The following is a 9700-nucleotide window of genomic DNA, read 5'->3' as shown; positions in this document are numbered from 1 at the left end:
TCACATATTTTGGGACCAAAAATAGTTCGAATGGACCTAACTTACCTTAGTACAAATATGCACATAACAAAAGTTACAGCCCTTTGAAGTTACAAAATGAAAATCGATTTTTTCGAATATATCGAAAACTATTGGAGATTCTTTATTGAAAATGGACATGTGGCATTTTTATGGCAGGTACATCTTAAAGAAAAATTATAGTGAAATTTGTGCACCCCATAAAAATTTTATGGGGATTTTGTTCCCTTAAACGTTTTCTACGTCTCAATTAAATTATTATTGTGGTACCATTAGTTAAATTGAATATTATTAGAACTTTTTTGCCTCTTAGCATTTTTTCGATAAGGCAGTGTTTATCGAGTTGAGGCTTATTTGTCAATATGTTTACATAAAAATTTTATGGGGGTTTTGTTCTTTTAAACCCCCCAAATGTTTGTGTACGGTCCAATTAAAATATTACTGCGGTACCATTAGTTAAATACAGTGTTTTTAAAACTTTTTTGCCTCTTTGTATTTTTTTCGAAAAGGCACCTTCTATCGAGATGTGACTTCTTTTTAATATGGTTCAAAATATCCCTAAAAATGTAAATCATAAATAAATGTTCATATTATTACCAAGTCTCCATAATCATACTTAACCATATACAAATATGTGGTGGATTTGACAAATATTCGACATATCTCGATAAAAACTGACTTTTGAAAAAAGTACTAGGAGGTAAAAAAGTTTTAAAAACATTGTGTTTAACTAATGGTACTACAATAATAGTTTAATTGGAACGTACACAAAAGTTTGGGGGGTTTAAAGAACAAAACCCCCATAAAATTTTTATAGGGTGTCCAAATTTCACTATAATTTTTTCTTAATATGCTACTGCCATAAGAATGCCACATGTCCATTTTCAATAAAAAATCTTCAATACTTTTCGATACATTCGAAAAAATCGATTTTTATTTTGTAACTTAAAAGGGCTGTAACTTTTTTTATGTGCACATTTGTACTAAGGTAAGTTAGGTTCAATCGAATTATTTTTGGTCCCAGAATATGTGAGTAAATTTATGACCTGTATTTTTGTTACACCCGTATATAACGGATTGATTACGACTGTCGCCGCTTCTCCGCCCCCAATTTCCATCTTTTTCTGTCATATGCAGTTGCCTCTTCTAAGTCTCTTGTCGCCATTGCTTCAACAATATCGTTGCGATAACTTCTCCATGGTCGTCGTCTCTTTCTTCTTTCAGGAGGGATCCATTCCAGTACTCTTCTAGGCAATTTGTACTCTGGCATTCTTTTGTCTGAAAATGTCCGAACCAGATTAATTTTTTTCTCTCTATGTCATCATTGATATTTCGCTCCATTTTCATTTCGTTTTTTATTTGTTCATTTCTAACCCTCTCCAGTTTCGCTCTACCGCAGCTTCGTCTCAGATAATCCATTTCTGTCGTCATAAGTTTATTTCTATTAGCTTTGGAGACGTCCCATACTTCCGAACCGTAAAGTGTAATACTTTGGACTATACTTCCGTAAATGTGTTTTTTGGTTTCTCGTCGAATTGTTTTTTTTGCCAGAGAAGAGAGTTTAAGGCACGGGTCGCTGCTCTTCCCTTATTTATTCTTTCCCTGATTTCATCTGCGCTATTTCCCTTCTTGTTGAAAATGACCCCCAAATATTTACAGGATTGCACGCCTTTGATTTTGTCGTCTTCCAAGATTAGGTCACATATTTCATCTGTTCCCACTGAGCGATATTAACATTTTTTCATATTCATATTTAGACCTGCCACCTCATATTCTTCTTGCAGTTTTCTTACCATATAGCTAAGATCGTCGCTGTCTTCGGCAATTACTACTTGGTCATCCGCAAAGAAAAGTGTATATAGCGTGTTTTCTCCCACCGTTCTCTCCCACCCAAAAACTGTTGTTTTTTATTTTAGGCATCTAAATCGACCTGAATGCTGAAGAAGACCATAGTATAAATATAACAACAAAGAGCTATGCACTATGAAGTAGACCGACGGTGATTTGCCCTGACTATGTCGTTGATTGGGAAGAATAGTATGATAAGTCAAAAATGCTTCATTTTTAGTTTATATCAACAAACTACTCAAAATAAATGGATCTATGATGGAGAAAAGTATTGTAAGTGCAGTTTAAACGACAAGCACTAGAGAGCTCTGTGACCAAGTATGGCATCTCCCACTTCCACACAACCGGTGTGGAGAAGACTCGGGTAACTCAGTTGTCTACAGTTCGTGCTAAGCTTAGGTCATTTTTATTCAATCAATACTATTATAAGTCAAAATATTAACACTGCTTGCATCTTATTAGTGAATATTTTTGGAGCAAGAGAATTATATTTCAAAATATCATACTCTTCTTTAACAGGTAAGCATTTATTTTTATTATAATTTTGGTCAGTATGATGATTACAAATAATATGATACTCTTGAATAAAATAAGTACACCTGTGGGCATTTTATCTTTATTTCATTTTGAGTTAACATAGTTTTGAATATAATTTTGCGCTAAGTATAACGTGATATTTTTAGTTAACATTGTCTTCAACATAATTTAACTCAAATCCAAGAAATGATTTCGTTTTATCATTCTATTCCTTAAAATTTTTTTTTCTTACTAGATACTTAATAACGCATTTTTTTTCATACGCAGGAGAAAAAATTCGTGTTTGCAAATCCTTCTTTATGGCAACTCTTTGCATTAACTCTTAGGTAATTAAGACCATTTTTCGCAAACAAAATAATAAAGTAAATGGAATAATACAGGCAGATAATCGAGGTAGACATGGAAAACATAGCAGTGTCCCTGAGGCGTTGAAAGAAGAAGTGCGTAGTAATATTCGATCTATTCCTCGGATGGAGAGCCACTACTGCCGATTTCAATCAAAGAAAGAATACATTGAAGAAGGAAAAACTATTGCCGACCTGCACAGAGATTATGAGCAGCGTTGTAAAGAACTCGGGAAACCTAACGTAAACTACTTGATGTACTCCAATATATTCAAAGGAGAGTTTAATTTATCTTGTTTTGTTCCAAAGAAAGATAAGTGTGATTTTTGTCAGGGTTTTACTAATGCCTCCGAGGTAGAAAAACAAGAACTTCAGGAACAGTACAATAACCATATTGATGACAAAGAACTGGCAAGAAAAGAGAAGGACATGGATAAAAATTCTCCGGATAAAATTGACGTTGTTTATGATATGCAGGCAGCATTGCCATATCCACAAGGGGACTCGTCTTCTTTTTATTATGTATCAAAACTAAGTGTGTATAATGTAACATTGTATGAGCTTAAAAGTACGGAAGCAATGTGCTTTATATGGCACGAAGGTCTTGCTCACAGAGGTGCAAATGAAGTGGGTTCGCGCGTTTGGAATTATTTGCAGTCTGTGAACGCCAAAAATACTAAAATGGTAGATGTATTTTATACTGACAACTGTTTCGGACAAAATAAGAACCGCTCCGTATTTGCTTTATACATCTATGCAGTTTCTATTCTGGAAAATATTAGGTCCATCACCCATAAATTTTTAATTAGTGGTCATACTCAGAACGAGGGAGACCACGTTCATTCTGTAATTAGAACGTTCAATTTATAGAACATATATAGTGTTATAGAACGTTTACGTACCAGATAGATATGTAACATTGGTTAGACAAGCAAAGAAGCATGGAAATCCATTCAATGTACATGAAATTAGTCATGAGAAATTTTATGATCTAAAACAACTATCAAGTGATATGGGCATGAAGGATTATTTTAAGACGGAAGAACGTGGGTCAGTCCCTCTCTCAGGAATATGCGTTTTAAAATTTACCAAATAAAATCCTAGTCACCTGCTATATAAAATGTCGTACAAAGAACAGGAATTTAAAACCATAAACGTTCTTCAAAGCAAACGACGAATTCCATCAGCACGTGACGTTACTCTAAAACAAACTTACAAGAAGAAAGTGGGAATAAGTGAAAAAAAGAAAGCTGGCCTGCTCCCTCTTTTTGAAAAGAAAAAAAATATTTATAGCAAATTTTTTGGTTTTTTATATTGGTATTGTACTATAACTGCGATTTTTTTCATTCATTGTTGTTTAAACTCTAATAAAACATTTAAATTGTTCCGTTTTATTGTTCCTAGTAACCTTATAATTGTGAAATAGTACAAAATTTTTATGAAGAAAAGTATTATAACTCAAAATGGGGATGAAAAATATGAGTTGGGGGTGGTATATGGATTGGATGTAAAACCCATATTGTCAGTTAATACTGTAAGTTTTAATTATTCTGATGAAAAGGATATTTAATATTGTATTGCTTAAGTAATCCGATCTCGTAACCCATCTCAATCTTTAATTGTCTTTTCTGAAAACTTAATGTTTTTTAAATATCATACTATTCTTCCCAATCAACGATGTGTGTGAATGGGTTGCCCCCAGATTTGACTCTGATTTGACTGTGATCTCATTGTACCGTGACTGCTGGTCTAAATCAATATTTAACCCTTTCGCTGCGGAGCTACTGAGAGTATTTGCATCTCGTCACTGCGGCGCTAATAGACGTCTCCCGCAGTGAAGCAAATATTTTTGGCTTTTAGGTTACAGTTGACTTAATTGTTGGAATTCTATCATTTGTTTTACTTTATTATTTTATTTCAACTATTTATTGCCAATTCTAGATCTATTATAATATATATATAATAAATAATGTAGTAAAACAAATGATAGGGTTCATTTGTTCTTATGGTTCTTCCAATTCCGCCATCGAATAATGTTTACCCCTTTTTGGTGGCAGCGGCATGATGTAATAGTTATTACCAGTATTTTTTATCTCAAACAAAACGTAATAATTAGCGACAATTTCACTTTACGGTACTAACGCATTCGCAATAATAAACACCTTCTCAGTTACCCCTCCTACTCATCCCGCTCGAGGCACTTTAGGTGGGCGGTTCACGCCCATTCATAAGAAAACATCTGAAGACATTATATTTTATATTTTGTTTACGTTATTTTTTGTCTATCCGCAAATAATCGCTAACCGTAGCGAAGCGGTTAGCCCTGTCGCATAAATGCGTTTCCCGCACATCTCGTGGACTACTGAAATTACGCAAATATGCGGTTCCCGCAGTCAAAGGGTTAAGGAGACTGACGAGACCCAGAGTGGCGACAGTTGCTTGTTCAGTACTGTAACGAATATTGTCCACACTTAAAGAAGTTAATAGTGCAGCCTTAACTGTAGACTTTAATAATTTCCTTTTTTTGTAGTAACGACAAGAAATAACTATATACCGAAACTTTAATCGTCTCAGTGAACACGAACATTTTTGATGTCGAGGCACTTAAATAAATAATTTATTAATTAATCTGTTAAAGTTTATTTTCAAAACTATCTTAATAAGCACAGTAGAAAGTGGAGCACGGTATGTACCAAGTAAATTAATGTACATTGATGTCTAGATAATGATGAAACCTATTGTAGTTTCTATCATCAACGTTCCGAAAGTTATCATTTCAGAAGCAGAGTAGTTGACTCCATAAGCTATTAGAGCTTATTCAGACGTATAACTTATAGTCTCACACACACACGTATATTGTATATCTTTATCACGGCGTACGTCGTCTTACTCCCTGACAGTTTAATTAAACATTATACTTCGGTGCACTGTCATTGTAAACAATGATGGATTCTGCTTTGCAACAACTTCCCTTGATTAAAACAATAGTATCCGGATATTATCTACCAAAATATATAGGGCCTTATTTCGATTACTTTAATTTTTTTTTGTTAAAGAAAAGTTACCTCGTTCGTTAGCAGGTTATTGGCGGTATTACTCAATAAACAAAGTCGAGGAAATGAAGCATTTTGGCTCGAAATTTTTTCCTCCAGCATGGATTTATTTGAAATTTTCACAGAACGTGGGGAATAGTCCAAGGATAATTTTCTATATCATTCAGCTGTACGCTAAAACCTTGGGGGTGGTTGCCACCCCATCTCGGGGGTGGAAATTTTTTATTAAATTTTAACCATGTAAATCGATGTAAAACATAATTCTAAGCAAAAAATGTTTTGTACATTTTTTTTTGTAAATCTAATATTTTTCAAGTTATTCGCGGTTGAATGTAACAGTTTTTTGACGAAAAAATCCACTTTTTTAGAAAGTTTTTTGATAATAACTCGAAAAATATGCATTTAATCAAAAAACTGTAGCCATCGAATTTGTGTCTTTCAGTAACACAAACCAAACTCTTTTTCTATAATATTTTTACGACCAATACAAACCGAGATACGGCAGGTTAAAAATTAGCTTTTTTCGTCAAATATATAATTTGAAATATTCAAAGCCAAATAACTGGAAAACTTTGCATTTTTCGAGGAAAACTTAGATAATATTTTTTCAAGCATACAATTGGCCTTTCAAGAGAACAAACAAAAAGTATTTACCATAAACATTAAGTGACTTATGATAAAAAAAGGTCGATAGCTGCTTTTCTTTATAAAAAAATCAGTGAAAACAACCCCCTAACTACCCTCCTAATTAAAAATTGGTCTTCAACTTTCTGTAATTCTCTTTATATTTGTATTATCAATACACCCAAAAAAGTTGACCAATTTAAAATACCTAATTTTAGAAAAATAGGAGTTTAAAGGAAAATTGATTTTTTGCAATTTCGTATTTTTCACCATATTCTTCAAAATATCTCCGAAAATACTAGAGATACGAGAAAAATTGTACACTACTAAATTGTAGCTTTTTCATAACCAACATTTTCTTGTTCATAGATTTCCCTTACAATGAATAGTTAGCGAGATATAGCTGCTTAAACCTCTATTTCCGAGCAAACACCCCTTTATCGAGCCCTTTAAACCAGGAATTTAATTTACATACATAGTATTATAGCTCTTCAAAAATCCTACAAAATCATTTTTGCAAAAAATTTTTATCGCCAAAAATAAAGGAGCTATGTTTATAAAACGAATTTTTTTTTTCGAAAAATTTTAATAGTCCGCTTATAGAGCATTTTCAATGTATATGTTATGGGCCATATGATTAATTGGTCATTTTTCATAATGCCCGGGCTATATAAAAAATGCCCAATACTGTCGGTCAATATAATAAATACTATTAAATTCATCACATTGCCCGGGCATTATGTATAATGCTTGGCATCTACTAGACAGGATGATTAAAACTACTTTTATTTTTATTAAATATGAAATATATTTATTTTGATACAATCAAGTATGTAGTAAAAACTAAAATATTTCTTATATACTAATGAAAACAGTCTTGCAGTCTTCTGTGAAATGGCACATGAGTACATTTAATGAATAAGTATACATAAAAAATATAATACGTATTAACGGTAATTGAGGAAACCAAAAAAAGGATTCTGTGTTTTTATTTGCATTTTTTTCTAATGACCGAAATCGATGGTAACACACAAAGCGGCCAGTGAGAAATTAAATCGTTTTTCTTCTAAATCAAACTCAATTTTAAATAAAAATACACTTACCACCTTTGCGTGCTACATCATCGAAATTTATTTTGTATGAATGATTTACAATACATAACTATTTGTTGAAACATGTTCCATATGGTGACACTTGGAGTTACATTTTTTTTTTCTTTACGACACTTACACTTATCAGATTTACACCCACCTTTACAACCGCACCTACTGTATCCTTGTCCCCCACAGTTAGAAGATTTTCTTGCGCATTCTCTCAGAGATATCTCAGTGTCTGGAATCTCTTCTATGGAGATAAACTTTTCTTTACAAACGGTAAACTGGTTTCTTGAATATAACTGATTTAGTATGCCATATTTTGTGCCTAGTTTGTAAAGTTTTTTTTTCAGTTATCTCTGTCACGATAGCTAGTAGATTTCTTTGATCACTACGAGCTCGGTCCACATCTGGCACTCGTATCCTAACTGTGTTACCTAGTTTAGCCGATGGATATTTGGAATTGGAAAATTTTAACATCTTCTCTGCTTGTTTTTCTAGATTCGTCAAAGCCAATTTTCTTTTCTTCCTTACATCGTTTATTCTAATATCTATATTGGAATCCAGATTTTCATTATTTTCTAAATTAACTACAATAGCCGTTTCTACCGCATTTGTTAAAAATTCTGGAACTTGACTAGATTCACGAGATGAATTTTGAACATAAGATGAACTTGATTCGGGCAACATTATTGAAGAGTCCACATTTATATTATTATTTTGTATTATATCCGGTTCTGTAGATAGCCCAGCCTCTTGATTTTTGAACAGGACCTCTAAGTCTTCCTCCGAATTAACATCAGTCAGAACTTCTTGGGGTAGAGAGCTTTTTAAACCAACTTCCAACTTTGTGCCGAACACGGCTTCATATGGACTACAACCTATACCAGTGTGATGAGCTCTATTTTTCATTAGTTGAACAAAACGTAAGCCTTCAGACCATTTGTTTGTATTGTTGTCTTCTAACCACGAACTAAGCATATTCTCTACGTCTTGATTGGCCCTTTCTATAGATCCTTGACTCTGAGAATGCCTGGGTTTGCCATGTACCATTTTTAACTCGGACCACATGCTACACAGCTCTTTGATAATATGGTTAGCGAATTCTCTGCCATTATCACTATGAAGCACACTCGGCGCCCCAAATATTGTGAAAATATCCAAAAGTACATGCGATACTTCTTCTGCTCTTTTACTTGTAAGAGGTCGAAGTTGGACAAATTTGGTAAGATGGTCTTGATAAACAAGCACAAATTTATAACAGCCATCGGCTTGTGACTGCATATCGATTAAATCGACTTGGCATCTTGAATTCATTTCCTTGCTCAATATTGGTTTCACCACCAAGCCTTTCTTTGGAACATTATGTTTTTTCTGACAGGTCATGCATAAATTTAAATAGATAACAATCACCTCCCTTGTAATATTTTTAAATTTAGAATGTACTTCCTTCTCCATTCGGTTTCTACCACCATGCCCGATAGTAATATGAAGATCGCGCAATGTATCAAATATTTCTTCTGTATGGACGTAGTATTTAATTACGTTATCTTCTTTCACAGGAACAATCAATTTTTCTACTTCTCTAATCGTCATAACGTCGAATCTTCGTAAGCGCTGATAATCACTCGGCGTTTTATTTGTCTGTTTACTTTCAGAGTTTTTTACCTTCTGTATCATTTCCATGTAGGCTGTTTTTGTGAAAATTTGTGAATTTTGACTTTTTACTGAAACTAATTCAGTTAACCGATTGTTAAATCGATTTTTCATATCACTTAATGGTTCTTCTTTTTCCATAGTTCACTATGCAATACTTTATAAACAAAGAATTAACAAAGAAATGTCACAGACAAACCACTTGTCGTATATACCATTACTAACATTCAACTGCAATATGATTTATAAATAATGGCCGACGTGCTTCGGTGACTGTAACCTTGGATACAGCGCGTTGATTCGCTGCTGAAGATCGCATGATTTACTAAGAACGCCGATTTATCACATTGCCCGGCCATAGTATAGCATTTTTCATAATGACCAGACAATATGATAAATAGTAAAAAGTTATCAAATTGCCCGCTGAAGTTAGTCATTATTAATAATGACCGGGCATTATACATAATGGCTAACATAATCACTTTGTCCATAACATATAAATATAATACCACAGAACTAGTTCGTA

Source organism: Diabrotica virgifera, chromosome 2 (genome assembly GCF_917563875.1).
Source record: "Diabrotica virgifera virgifera chromosome 2, PGI_DIABVI_V3a".
Taxonomy (NCBI): Eukaryota; Metazoa; Arthropoda; class Insecta; order Coleoptera; family Chrysomelidae; genus Diabrotica; species Diabrotica virgifera.
This window is presented reverse-complemented; position numbering follows the sequence as displayed.